At 26.0% G+C, this 13,508-nt stretch overlaps 1 protein-coding gene across 3 annotated transcripts in view; it reads right to left on the bottom strand.

Moving 5' to 3' along the window:
• Positions 1-13,508, bottom strand: part of LOC129962896 (uncharacterized) — a 109,885-nt gene that overhangs the window by 39,401 nt on the left and 56,976 nt on the right. Inside the window, exon 1 of one of the 3 annotated variants that reach the window (XM_056076905.1) lies at positions 3,271-3,439. The exons of the other annotated variants lie outside the window; for them this stretch is intronic. The gene's annotated coding sequence lies outside the window, so the exon portion shown is untranslated. Of the gene's footprint in view, positions 1-3,270; positions 3,440-13,508 lie in introns of those variants that run through there. 3 annotated transcript variants of the gene reach the window in all.

A 13,508-nucleotide genomic window follows, 5' to 3' on the forward strand; every position in this document is an offset into this window, starting at 1 on the left:
GTGTGATAAAATTAAGAGCATAAAAAGATTATATTTCTGATTATATGAATTTAATCAAAAAATTATGAAATTAAATCATTCATTAGTTTATCTATAAACTGGAAATTAAAATGGGTAGTATTTTTTAAAAAAAAACTCATAATATGAAATTAAGCATTCATTTTTACCATTTTAAAATATATGCCTGCTTAATAACTAGCGTTACAAATCTATAAAAGCAAGAATTACAAATAATTTTCACAAAATAACAAGAAATTGCTAAATTTACGATATGTTCAGAAAAATGAAAAAATTTACAAACATTAATGCATTAAAAAATGAAAAAAAAAAAACCTACAAATTTTCTTTACAACCTGGGTATACTCGCATCTGTATTTTTCCCCCTTGAATATGTACACAATAATAAATGCATGTATCCGTTTATTTAAACGCCTTACATATATCTATTTTTCGTTATTTTGAATAATTTTTATCTATGAAAATATTTTCTCATTCTATATTTAGTTTAAATCAACAGAAAATATATGAATGGTTGTACTTAAAATGTACACTGTATGCATAATTAATGTTACAAAATCAATTAATTAGTAATTAACACTATATTAAGCATAAATTTTTAATAACCACAATATCCAGAGAATAGTTGAATATTGACTAGTGATATGAAATTTGATTAATATGATTCTTTCTTTAACTCCTTAAATAGCAAAATTTGAGCAAACAATTTTCCGCCGTTTTGTTATGATCATTTTAGTTTAGAGAGAATGGCGGTAATGATATATCTTTTTCATGATCACTTAGCCTGACTCAAATAATAAAATGTTTTGTGTAAGTATAGAATTTATCACATGTTTCGTTTCTTCGACCTGTGTGTCATTTTACTGGTAAATACTGACGTTCCACGTAAATATTTATTTTAAGCATAAAATAGAGTCATTTAGTCGTAAAAGCTGTATCATATATAGTATTATAAATTTATTATCAAAAATTAGCTTAAATATTGTATTTTAAAAAGACAACAAAAAAAACAATCAACAAGTTGAATGAACCGTTTATATCATTTAGTGTTGCTTGTATAAATCTTTCCGATTAAATTCATATGCTTATTAAAAGATAATATATTATTTATCTTTCTATATTTTTCTTGAAAACAATCTAAAATGTCAGATTAGCAAATTTGACAATTAATTGCAGTTAAAGTGACAATGATATTTTTATTTTCAGTATATTGTGATGAAAAAAAAAATACGAATCTCATGCAACTTCTTCTATTCTGGTATCTCATATTATATATCAACAGTTGATTCATATTCTTTCCGTTATTATAAAAAAAATTCTGTTGCGATCAATACTTAGGATTTAAAGAAATAAATCTATATCTCATAAATTAGGAAGAATTTATTTTTAAAAAATCATACTTCATTCATTTCATTTTTGTTAGATTTTAAGTCGACATTACAATTTTTAAAATTTTATAGATTAAGCGAACAAACAGTTTTAATTTAAATATTATATATATATATGCATTAAATAACACTTAATTGATTTAAAAGCATATCATTTTATAATTACCTATCATCATTAAAATCTCTGAAAATAAAATACAAAATATACTGCATTTTTCTTCCTTTCATGCCAGAAAATGATTTGGCATAAATAATTATTAGATATACCATTTTTAAAAGCATAAAATAATTATTGAAATCGTACAGCATTTAAGAGATAACGTAGCCAAGCTTTCCTATACATTGGATTCGAACCGTATTTATAAAAAAAATTCAGTTGCGATCAACCATCAAATCGAATCAAACTGAAAACGATTTTAAGATATTAAATGATGTATTCATATAATCTGCCTTAATAAATATGAAAAAACATGTATGAATCAACTTTTATGAGAATAATCTATAAACGTCTGCGTTAATTAACAATAAGTTTCAACTTTTTTGAAAAATATTCTAAATTTTGTGATAATAATCAGTTTAAACATAAATAATACTGATTTTTAGTGAACGATATTGTAAAAGTGCTATAGGATTTTTATGAATGCTTTGAAAATATTTTTTTAAAGGAAAATTTAAAATTTAATTATTTTTTATCATTTTTACGTAAGAACAGGGCAAATTTTAATGTATCGCGTATATTACTACAAAAAACGAAATAGAAAAAACGAGTTAATGCGTTCCTATTGTTTTTAAATGTCATCTTTGTAACATAAAAAAGTATGTTCAGTATATATCGTACACTGGCAATACATTAATATGTGCCCTTTCTTTTGCTGTTACAGAGATAATATTTTAAAATAATAGCATATTGTTTTCATTTATTTTTACTTGGATCTCTTCAACAGCATTTTAGCATTCTATTCATTTAATCATTTAGATACCATTAAAATATTTTTAAATCTACAACAGAGATAAAAAAAAAATGTAAACTTTATTTCTTTATGTTATACATTTTAAAATTCAATTTCTGTTAAAAATAATTTGTATTATTGATCAATATGATAAAAATATTTATTAAATAAAAATAAGAGTTACAGCTACAAAAAATAATAATCGCGTACACATCCATTCGCAAATCATTTTATGAGTTCTGTAAATAAATAAATACCCAAACGAAAGCCTTAAGAACATCGCGTGAAGAAAAACATTTACATCTCAAGAATTATGTAAGATTCAAGCTTATTTTATACGACTTTAGGAAAGTAGAAATGCACATATACATTGTTTAACCAATTGTAACTATCTAATTTTTAGCAATGCGCATGCGACAGTTGTTTTATATATAACAAGGCGCTTTTGGCAACCAGTGTGTTCTTGCAGATCATTTGTCTTTTAGGTTATTAAATAATTAATTAAACCTAATTAATCTTTTAACTATATTTAACCGTATTTAAAAAAACATTTTACCTTTTCATTTGATTTCATTGAAAAACACCAATACAAGTGAATCAGTTTACTGCAAATTAAAAAAAATATCTTTAAGAAATAAAAGCGGAAATGAAAATATTAGTATGGAGTTAATGATTAGCAAAAACATGCGTTTGAGGGCGTTGATGGCCGAGTTTGAATTTCATGATACCATTTAAAAACATTGTTACCGTTTTGTATCAAACTGAATTAGAAATATTATTAAAGTCAAGGGGAAAAATATACGAAAATTAAACTGATATCAATAAAAAGGTAATTCTTAAAGCAATAATACAAAGACTATTTTAGTAAGATAATTGTTTAACATTAAATTCCTTAAACAAGGCATAGCAATTACCAATTTGACGACGATGAAGTCTATTTCCTCGCTCGAATTAACTTTCTGTTAGAAGCCTGTTTCTTGATTTCTTTTACATCTTCTTTCCGCTGACTAAATGCACTTTCTGGTGACACGACGAACCATTTTCAGAATATTTTTAATAATTTTTTGCAGATCCATGACTTAGCTACGTAAATCACTGAATTTAATGCAACTGTAAAAACGTTCAATGAAGCAATTTGAATTTTATTTTATGATTTGTTTACTTTTGACTGTTGCCATCCAAAAATAAGTAATAAAAGTTATTTCTGTGTCACGTACGTTAACGTTTCATATAAATGACACTTTTCAAATTAAAAGCACTCGCCGTTTTTGCTTATGCTGTTAACTTACAATTATCATGAATTTTGAGGAATAATGCTGCGAAATTTACAGAATTTTGCATAGGTGATCGCACCTCATTTATGATTAAGCTTGCCGCTACCAGGTAACCGGGAAAAGCGATTCACTTCTGCAATATCCAAAAGTTGCGAAATGAATTCTCAGAATTCGAGAGACAACTGCTTGGAGTCAACTTCCTGATACAATCGAGTAATAGGCGCCGACAGCGGTTAGATTGTTTGGTTTCGAGTTTCAGCCTGTTTCTGATCTGTCTCGTATCAAATGCTGCCTTTGCGGTTTCTTCAGAGCGCTCAAGAAAATGCATCCCATTATTTCCTATAGTTACAACTTGCTTCGCCTTGAGCTCATCCGTATGGAGCGGAATATCTATTTCGTCATACGGAAGAATGCATTTTACTTGGAAATGAGTACAGGCAAATACTGAGGAATCTCCGTTTCAAACATTTATATTATAAGTAAAATTGTGTTTTAAAATTCACGTGTGTCTTAATTCTTTATTCCTAGGTACAGATTTGGAATATCGAATATTTTATAACGACGAATAAAGAAGTGTATCACATTTCAAGCAACAAAGTTTCTCAAATTATGAGGCATGAATTACTATGGTACATGGCACAATTTTTGATAGCTCAGTTTTTTCACATAAGATTTAAGAAAATGTAAAATGATATCCTTTGTAACGTTTTATTTTAATCTTTATTATTCAGTTATATAAATATGTTTTCCTTCTATTTATGGTTCACCCTAATCGGGGCTATTGGGTTTTACCAAGCTATGTCAGCTGGTTCTGCTTATATGCAGTTGCGATACAATTAACATTAGAAGAAGTTAGATAAACTGATTCATTCGTCAAATTAATCCTCCTCAATAATAATATATACTATCATATATACCACTCATTATTTATTACAAAAAATATGTAAATATTTTATAACAGTGTAAATGTTTCATTAATAAATTTAATTTTTAAAGTTAATTCAGTAATATAAGCATTAAAATATTTATTATTTTAATTATAAACATTATGTCGGTCGATCAGATTATTGACCAGAAAATGCTTAAATGATGATACATACAGTTTTGACTCTTCTTTGTGCGGCACAAAATTTTCAAAGGTTAAGAATCTTATTTAATTATAGATGCTTTTTCCAGAAATCTCAATTGGTATTATTTACAAACGAAATTTTATAAATTTTAAACCATATTAAGTGTTTAATCATATGTGTTTAAATCATACATCCCTTTCTTCAACAACCCTCCCCCCCCACTTTGAATTAATTATTTCCTTAAAAAAAATCTCATGGCAATGTTCAATATTTAATTTTAATACAACGACGTTGTAACGCAATGTTTAATTAACATTCTTAATCTTTATTAAACTGAAAATTGTTTTTTAACGATTAAAATACCTTATTAAGTACTTTAAATTATATTCAAAACCGATTATAGAGTAACAAGTACAGATGATATTATGTAAACAAAATAACTTATTTCAATGATTTCTTTGCTTAATGAAAATGGTTGCAAAAATGTAATTGATTTTTTTCGCCAAATTTGGTATGTTAAATCGATTGACTAAGAAAACAAAATAATATTTAAAGTTATTTTACTTTTATATTCCACAAGAATGAAGCAATGAGCTTGAAGTCTAGAACGAGTTAGAATAGATTGTTATAAGATGAATTAAATGCATCATATACTACAAGAATAAATGCTTTAATTGGATTAATGAATTTAATGGCACATATTAAAATAAAACATATAATAATAGATATAAATTATTATATAATTGTTGAATGGGAAATTTAGATTCAGATACAAATATTTCTCTTTATGGTGCAGATTAGAGTAAAATTTAATTAGAAAATTAATCAATAAAAACGAGTTAGAAAAAAATCAGATGAATAATAAGGAAGAAAAATAATAAGGTCAAGGGATGAAGATCCTCAGCTTCGATCTGACCTAATTCCAACTCGTTAGAAGAATAAAATACGCGGTAATTAGCTGTGAAAGGTTGAAGATTCAAGCTTAATAAATATTTTTTAAATCGTTGCATATTTATTGGCGCAATACAGTACTTTAGAAGAGAGTAAATGAATATAAGAATTTTTCGTACAGGGTGAATTACATTGTTTACATAATATAAAATAAGTAATTTTTTTTTTGAATTCAGGATAATTTATTTATAAATAAAAAAAATTATTAAGAAATAAAAGTATACAATAGTTGAAAAATAAATTAATTAGTACCCGTAGATTTTAAATATTACATTACGATAACATTGCATTTACACATTTTTAAAATTAGAGGAATAAAGCAAATATACATGGGAAAGATCTTGGAAGGAAAACGAATCTGTTTATATTGCTGAAAAATTGTTAAAAAATACTGTTGAAAAATGAACAAATGAACTTCTTTGAAGGCCAGCGAAAAACAAGTTAAAACTCATCGATGTTTACTTATCAGTCCCATTTATTTTTTATATTATTTAGGAGTTTGAAAGAGATTAGTACTTTCACTTCAAAATTTAATGAAAAAATTAAACTACAAACATATAGCAAAACCCTTCGCAAAAACAGTTAATTGCGGATGAAAATATACGATATTAAAAATATTGTTAGGGATTTTTTTTAAACTATTAAAGAGATTAACAATTTTTATGTAACAAATCATCGTATATGAGGTTTAAATAAATTATAAGTATATTGTTTGAAAAGGTCTAAAAAAAATTAAATTATTTCCGTTCTTATTTCATTTTTAATAGTTTGTTTGCCTATTTTAAAAGTTGCTATTTAATATCTGTACTATTTATACCTATTTTAAACGTTTTAAAAGTTTACCTATTTAAAAATTACATCATTAAAAGTTAGTTTAAAAAGTATGCTACTTTATTTCAAAAACTTCGCACATGAATTATATTTCGTTTAAGAATACTCTTATTAATCCCTTAGCAGTGCAAAATAAAACTCAAATAGGGTTTTTAATATAAGTTCTTATAATTATAATAAATATTATTTCAGATTTTGAAGTTCATAACATTTATAATAAAAACAATACACATTTTTTGCAACAACCAGTTACTGTATAAATAAACTTATAAAAATGATTATGAACATTTGGTGTAACAATAGATCAAATTCAGATAAAACCTGCATCTTCGATGTAAATGAATTAAAATAACATGATGAAAATAAATGAATAACAAATAAATGATGAAAATAACATGAATCCAAAAAGAAATCGAACTCCTGTCATAATGTAACTGTTCTAGATTTTAAAGGCGAGTCCTTTTCATAATCAAATTGTCATTATACTGAACTCTGTATTATAAATGCGTCATTGAAACAAGAATATGAAAGACATCTAGATAGAAAACCATTAAGCAAATGTGTAAGTCTTAATGGTGAATATGAAAAAGTGTTTGTTTTCTCTGAGAAGCGAATCAGATGTTCAATATTTTTTTTAAAGCAAATCCAAAATATAACTCAATGGATTTGCTTTTAAATTAAATGAAATTAAATGCTTAATTTTATGTAAAATTAGCATATTATCATGCATTACAACAACAACAAAAAAAAAAAAAAGAGGGGAGAATCAAATCTTTATTCCGACATTTTAGCATGGTAATGTTTGATTCGACTAACTTTATTTCATTTTTACTTTCTCATATATGAAATATGGAGAAATATTGTAATCGTCAAAAAATTCGAACTCGAGATTTTGATAAATCTCCACGTTTTAGAACTTCCCAAGTTCGAAAAACACATCTTCGGAAAAATGCTCATCTGTCTATGACAAGAAAAAACACAAAAACGATTTGAGATAGACGAATAACATTTGGCATATGATGTTTACACCAAATTTGTAGATTCCTATAAATACCGAACACGCATCACACACGAATATAAATTCAATATTTAAAACAATGGAAAAGTTGTTGCAAAACATATTTCAAAATATTTTTTTAATTCATTGAAATTAAAGAATTTTAAAGAAGTGTAAAAGTAACTTCAATGTTAATTTAAAAAACTTCAAAAAATAATAACGGTTGAGTTTTAATTAAAAATTAATTACAATTTTAAAAAATCCTTTCTTTCTGAATACATAAATTTCGGAAAGTAGTACCTGTAGTATTTTGAACTCTAGGTATTGCATTCGGCACTTTAGAGCATTTTAAACGAATTTTTCCATCATTTCTGTTCCATATTGCAATATAAAGGTAGCATGCTAGCCTCTAAATATTGTTTTTGTTAGTTTCCCAATTAAACTGGTTAAAATTAATCATTAAGCAAACACACTTTTTGAAAAAAAAAAAGATATTAATGCAAATTTAGAAGTAACTGTAATATTTCTAATTAACTAAATTTGTATTCTTAATGATGTATCAATATATTCAACTCACGTGACGTTACAATCGGATGACAAAATTTACAGCACGTGCCATCTAGCATGCAACTATCTATTTATTTAATCCTCTCCTCCTAACGCTGTGTAGTAATTTCATTTATACTTTTTTTTTAAAGTTCCCGCAAGGCGGATTTTTAATTAAGTTACTGCAGAACATCTGACTATGTCACAAGATCGTTGACTTCCCTGAATGTTAGTAAAATGTTCAGGAAGTGTTCAAATTCTTAAAAAAATAATTTTAAACAAAACAAAACATTTCAGTTATTGGATATGAGATCGGATTGAAAAATATGCGTAAAATACATTCACAGACTTTTGAAATCTGAATTTATAACCTGCATTTTCTGGGGAGAAATATGTAAAAAGGAACCATTTGGAAATAGAACTCATGATAAAAGTGACATCAAAAACCGATTAAGGATTAATAAAATTTTAGTTCCATAATTATTTCACAAGAAAAAAAAGATCATAAATAGTGTAACGATTCATCATAGAAATACTTTCCTTCAGTTATTTTAATTTTATTCCTAAATTTAAAATCAACAAATGTTCGCAGTACTGAAAATTCCGCTGAAAGATACCTTTATAAAATGTTAGATAATCATTACATGCAGAAGAAAATTGTCTATTTGATAAAAATTCCTTACTTTCTAATAATTTTATTTAAAAGTTATTTTACTTGTCATGTTTTTATTTTGCTTACTAATGCAAATTCTATTATTTACTTTAGCATTGTCGTACATTTAATGATAAAAAATTATTTGTTTATTTACATATTTGACATTATTATTTCTGAGTGCAACAGTTACTAGAAATCCGAAATAACACGACCATCTATGAGAATTTAGAAACTGTTACACAATAAAAAAAGAAAGAGTAAAGAAATCTTACTCTTAAAATGTTATGCTTTTTTATTCCAGAGGGCAGTTTGTAAATTTAAAAATCGTAATAGTAAAGACAAAACTCGTAGAAAGGTTTATAACTGGAGGCACTTTTAAATAAGATTGAAAAATATCAACATATTCTTCTTTTTTTTTTTTACTCCGAAAATGAAAGCTCATCTGTGTTTGTCTGTGAAAAAAAGTTACCGAAATAGAGAAGTATAAGTCTTAGATTACAAAAACCATTTGTCGATTATTTTTAATTAATAATTTTTATATATATGAGTGTAAGTTGTTTAGATTAGTAGTCTGGATCTAGTAAATTGCTTTGCATTTCGAAACAATTAGCGAGAACGTATAAAATTATTTTGTTTGAGCATAAAACCAAATTTCAAAATATTAGGCAAAATTCGCTGGTTATCAAAAATGCGAGGAAAAACTTTTTATTGAATAGAAAATTATAAAATTCAGCAGAACGATTTTATTTAAAGTCAGCATGTTAGATGAAACAAGAATTCTCTTCTTAAAAGTGAAAACTATGATTATACTTAAAAGATAGAGTATTGAAAAAAGAATTATGCAAACATGGTTCTTATTTTCTTTTATATTGTTTCTTTTTTCTTTCGAAATACATGTTTTTTTTTCCCCTTTCAAAATGAATTTTAAAAACCGATAGCTTTTTTAACGACATACGTTATCGTCGATTTTATTTATTTGAACCATTTGACACCTTTGGTGTAAGAATGACTGATTATTTTACAGTTTTCTATGAACATAATTTTTTTTATTGTCTATCAGTCATCTACCAGTTCATTTCCATGTTTTCACTGTATTATATATACTATCAAACACTTTCATGTATGAAACATAAAATAAGATTGCATAAGAATAGAAATTTCTTTTATGTTCTTTTAGAAAAACACTATCTAATTAAATAAAAAAATTAAATATTGTTAAAACAAACGGCCAAATGAGAAAATCTTATATACGTAATCAATTAAAATCTAATATAATTAAGATTTGCTTCTGAAAAAAAATTAAAAAATTAAAAGGATATTTAAATGACGAATGCGAAACATTGTAGGAAATATTTTATACTATTAACTACTATATAATTAACAATAATTAAAAAAATTTTTAATTATATAGTAGTGATAGCATGTAGATACACAAAGAAAATATTTAATATTGATGGAACACGGGTGCGTATAAATCTACTAGCTAAAGCAATGAAAAGTATTAGAGAAAAATGCATTACAATTAAAAAAAGCTAAATTGTTCAAAAATAAAATTGGCATAGTTGAAAAAAAAAACTATTTTTAAAAATTTTTAGAGCAATGTGCATGAAGAATTTTTGTGCAGTAATATGCTTGAAATTATTGAGAAAAAATTTAACATTTTGATTAATTTTTGATTAAAAATCCAATTAGAAAATTTTTAACAATTTATGATTACTTTACCAAACATTCCGTCTATTATTCAAAAAGCACAGCTAAATTTAGAGAAAATATACCAACAGATAACTTATCACAAAAAATATAGACACACATTAAAAATGACATCCCACGCTAAAATACCTTTCATGTTATTTTCAGAAATGATTCAGACATAGATTTTTGAAATTACTTGGAAATATTATTAAATATTTTTTTCGGCAGATGATGTTTTATTTACATTTCTTGATAGCATTTATCATCTGCATTCCTCACTTTTAATGGTTTTGGAATATTGCTTCAGCTTTTTTTTATATATATATATAAATTTGACAAAATGCCTAGAGGTAAAGAGATTTCGAAAGAAAGAGATCATCAAAGTTTTGGATTTAAAAGTTAAAGGTAATCATCCTAAAGATATATCCAAGATTTTAAAGAGATTTTTAAAAAAGTGTTTACAGAATTTTGCATAATAGTGGCAAATTGTGTGGCAAGAAAGACATAATCGACAAATAATGTCATCTATGTGCGGTCACAGAATCATTCTAAGCACGACATCTAGGAAAAAATATTTAATTGTGAAAAATTGAATCTAAATATGGAATGTCAAAAAATACATTCTTAGAAGAATACTGGAATCTAAACGAATAACTTTCAAGAAAATATTATAGAAACCATGCTTAAAAATACACCACAAACTGGACGTTTAAACTGGGCAAAGAAAATGTCTTATGGTGATAAATGGCTGTCAACAATATGTAATGATGAGAAAAAGTGGAGTTTGGATGGATCAAATGGATATTTTATTGGCGTGATTTAAGAAGTGAATCAAGAAGTTTCAAAACAACAAGGTGGAAGATCAGTTATGACTTGAAGTGGTTTTGTATTTAATGGGCAAACATTTTTGGCAATTTGTAGCATGAAAATGACTCCCAGAACCTTCAGCAAATATTGAAGGACCATTCTATTTAATTACAGGATTTGCTGGAAGGAACAAACTGTATTTCAGCATAGGAGGTCTCTTCATGTATCTAACTTGACAAATGTGTGGTTCAATCTCCTATTAATATCAATATTACCTCCAATATTAATATCATGGAGTGGTCATCGCTTTGTCCTAACTTAAAGCTAATGGAGAACAACCAGCACGAAAAGTATATGAAAATGGACACCAATATTTTTCCACTACGGACTTCAAAGCAGTGATAGAATAAATATGGTGTCCCCAGAAGTAATGCAAAACTTAGTACTTTCGATGGAATACCGTGTATTTGAAGTGATTAAAAGTAATAGAAACACGATTAAATACTAACATTTGCAATCGTGTTCTTGAACCTTACATATAATCCATAAAACAAATATTGTCTATAATTATGAGACCTTCAATTTTCTCTTTTTCCAAACAAAATCAGCATTTGTTGTTGTTGTGTTCTAATGTATTAACTCTTAACTTGTGTTTCATCTGTTGTTGATAATTATACACATTTGAAAGAAATTTCACCCCATTCTTATTTTTCGAAGATGAACCTTTATTTTATACTTTAATCTACATTCATTCTTGGGACAATGTATAAACAAAATAATACTAACAAATTTCGTTATTTGAGAAATAATTTGTTTAATTAATATTTGAATACATGCTAAATTTCTCTAGGGGGGATCTATGGCAGTTGAAGTTTTTGTGGGCTCCAGAGACAGAAAGTTTGACAATAAAGAAAAGAAATAGCCAGTTATTTAAAAAAAATATGTCGGGGACGAAACTATTTCATTCCATGACGATAAAAATTCACTTGTATTTTCCTCTTTGCCATATTTAACCTTGTTCAAGTTCATAATATTTTTTAAAGATGTGCATACAAATTTTATATCATTAAAGGATTGAAGTATGAAGATCACCTATGATGAAATTAAACTCATGGATTACTCCACTATCATATAACACTATCATCTTTCAAAGAAAAGAAAGATATATGATATAATTCCATACGATGACAATATAAAGAGCATATGCAATGTCTCGGCTGAAATCGATTACGGTAACCAGTCTTCATTAATAATAAATATTATTTGCTTAGGAAACATGCATTCGTTGCATTGATCATTGAGATGTAATAAATAAATATGATTTCATGTGTTATAGATTTTGTCCGATTCAAATAAAAAATTTAAACAGGAAATTTTAATATTATGCAATCAGTAAATATTAAATTAACAAAAATTCTCATAAGATAGTTAGCTATGAACAATTCTCCATTTATACAAACATATCAATCTATAATGTTTTGATGATTATCTCAAATATATTTTTAGTCATCATGAATTCAACAATAAACTAATGGCATGGTCTTTTCAGTTCTCTATTTTTCAATCTTAAAATGAGAAAATTGAGTCATGAAATTCCATTCCATACATTCTAAATAGCAAAGAAATTAAATGGTAAGAATATTTCGCCTGATGATTAAAACATCTTAATCTTGCAAAAGTTTGCAGTTTATTTTAAAGACAGCTCTTATTAGGGTCCTAAGACTCAAATCAGCACAGATATTAGAATAGACATTTTGTCATATAAACCAAACCATAGCTAAAGATGCGAAAATAAAAATTTGAATATCATCCAAAAGTGTTGAAGCAAGTTAACCTAAATTTATTCTCAAAAAAAGAATGTCATTATTTTGGCAATATTTAACAGTCTTTTCTTTCATTAAAATACAATTTTAAAGAATATCTGTTTTTTGAGAATGGAAAGACAAGGCAGAATTTGCTGCTCTTTTACAAAATACTTTACACCGGAATTAATTTAAATCCTATGAAAAATAGTTCACACGTGTGTTGAATGAAAATATTTCATATATAAATAAATATATTGCAAGCAAGCTATAATTAAAATAATTAGCTATGATATTAATCATTGATGCTTTCAGAGCAGAATGTTGTTTCTAGATCTACCAAATTTGACATATATACATATATATATTATACTGTAAAAGGTGAAAATATGTATCTCGGGACAACTTTTCATAGTTAGAATTTTGATAAAAAAGTGTGCAAAATTTTGTCGTCTTCCTTTGGTAATTGTAGGACTGTGAAATCCTAATTGAATTTTGTCAATTTTTAAAAAACATGTTTATACATA

The sequence above is a fragment of the Argiope bruennichi genome, chromosome 1 (genome assembly GCF_947563725.1).
Source record: "Argiope bruennichi chromosome 1, qqArgBrue1.1, whole genome shotgun sequence".
Classification (NCBI taxonomy): domain Eukaryota; kingdom Metazoa; phylum Arthropoda; class Arachnida; order Araneae; family Araneidae; genus Argiope; species Argiope bruennichi.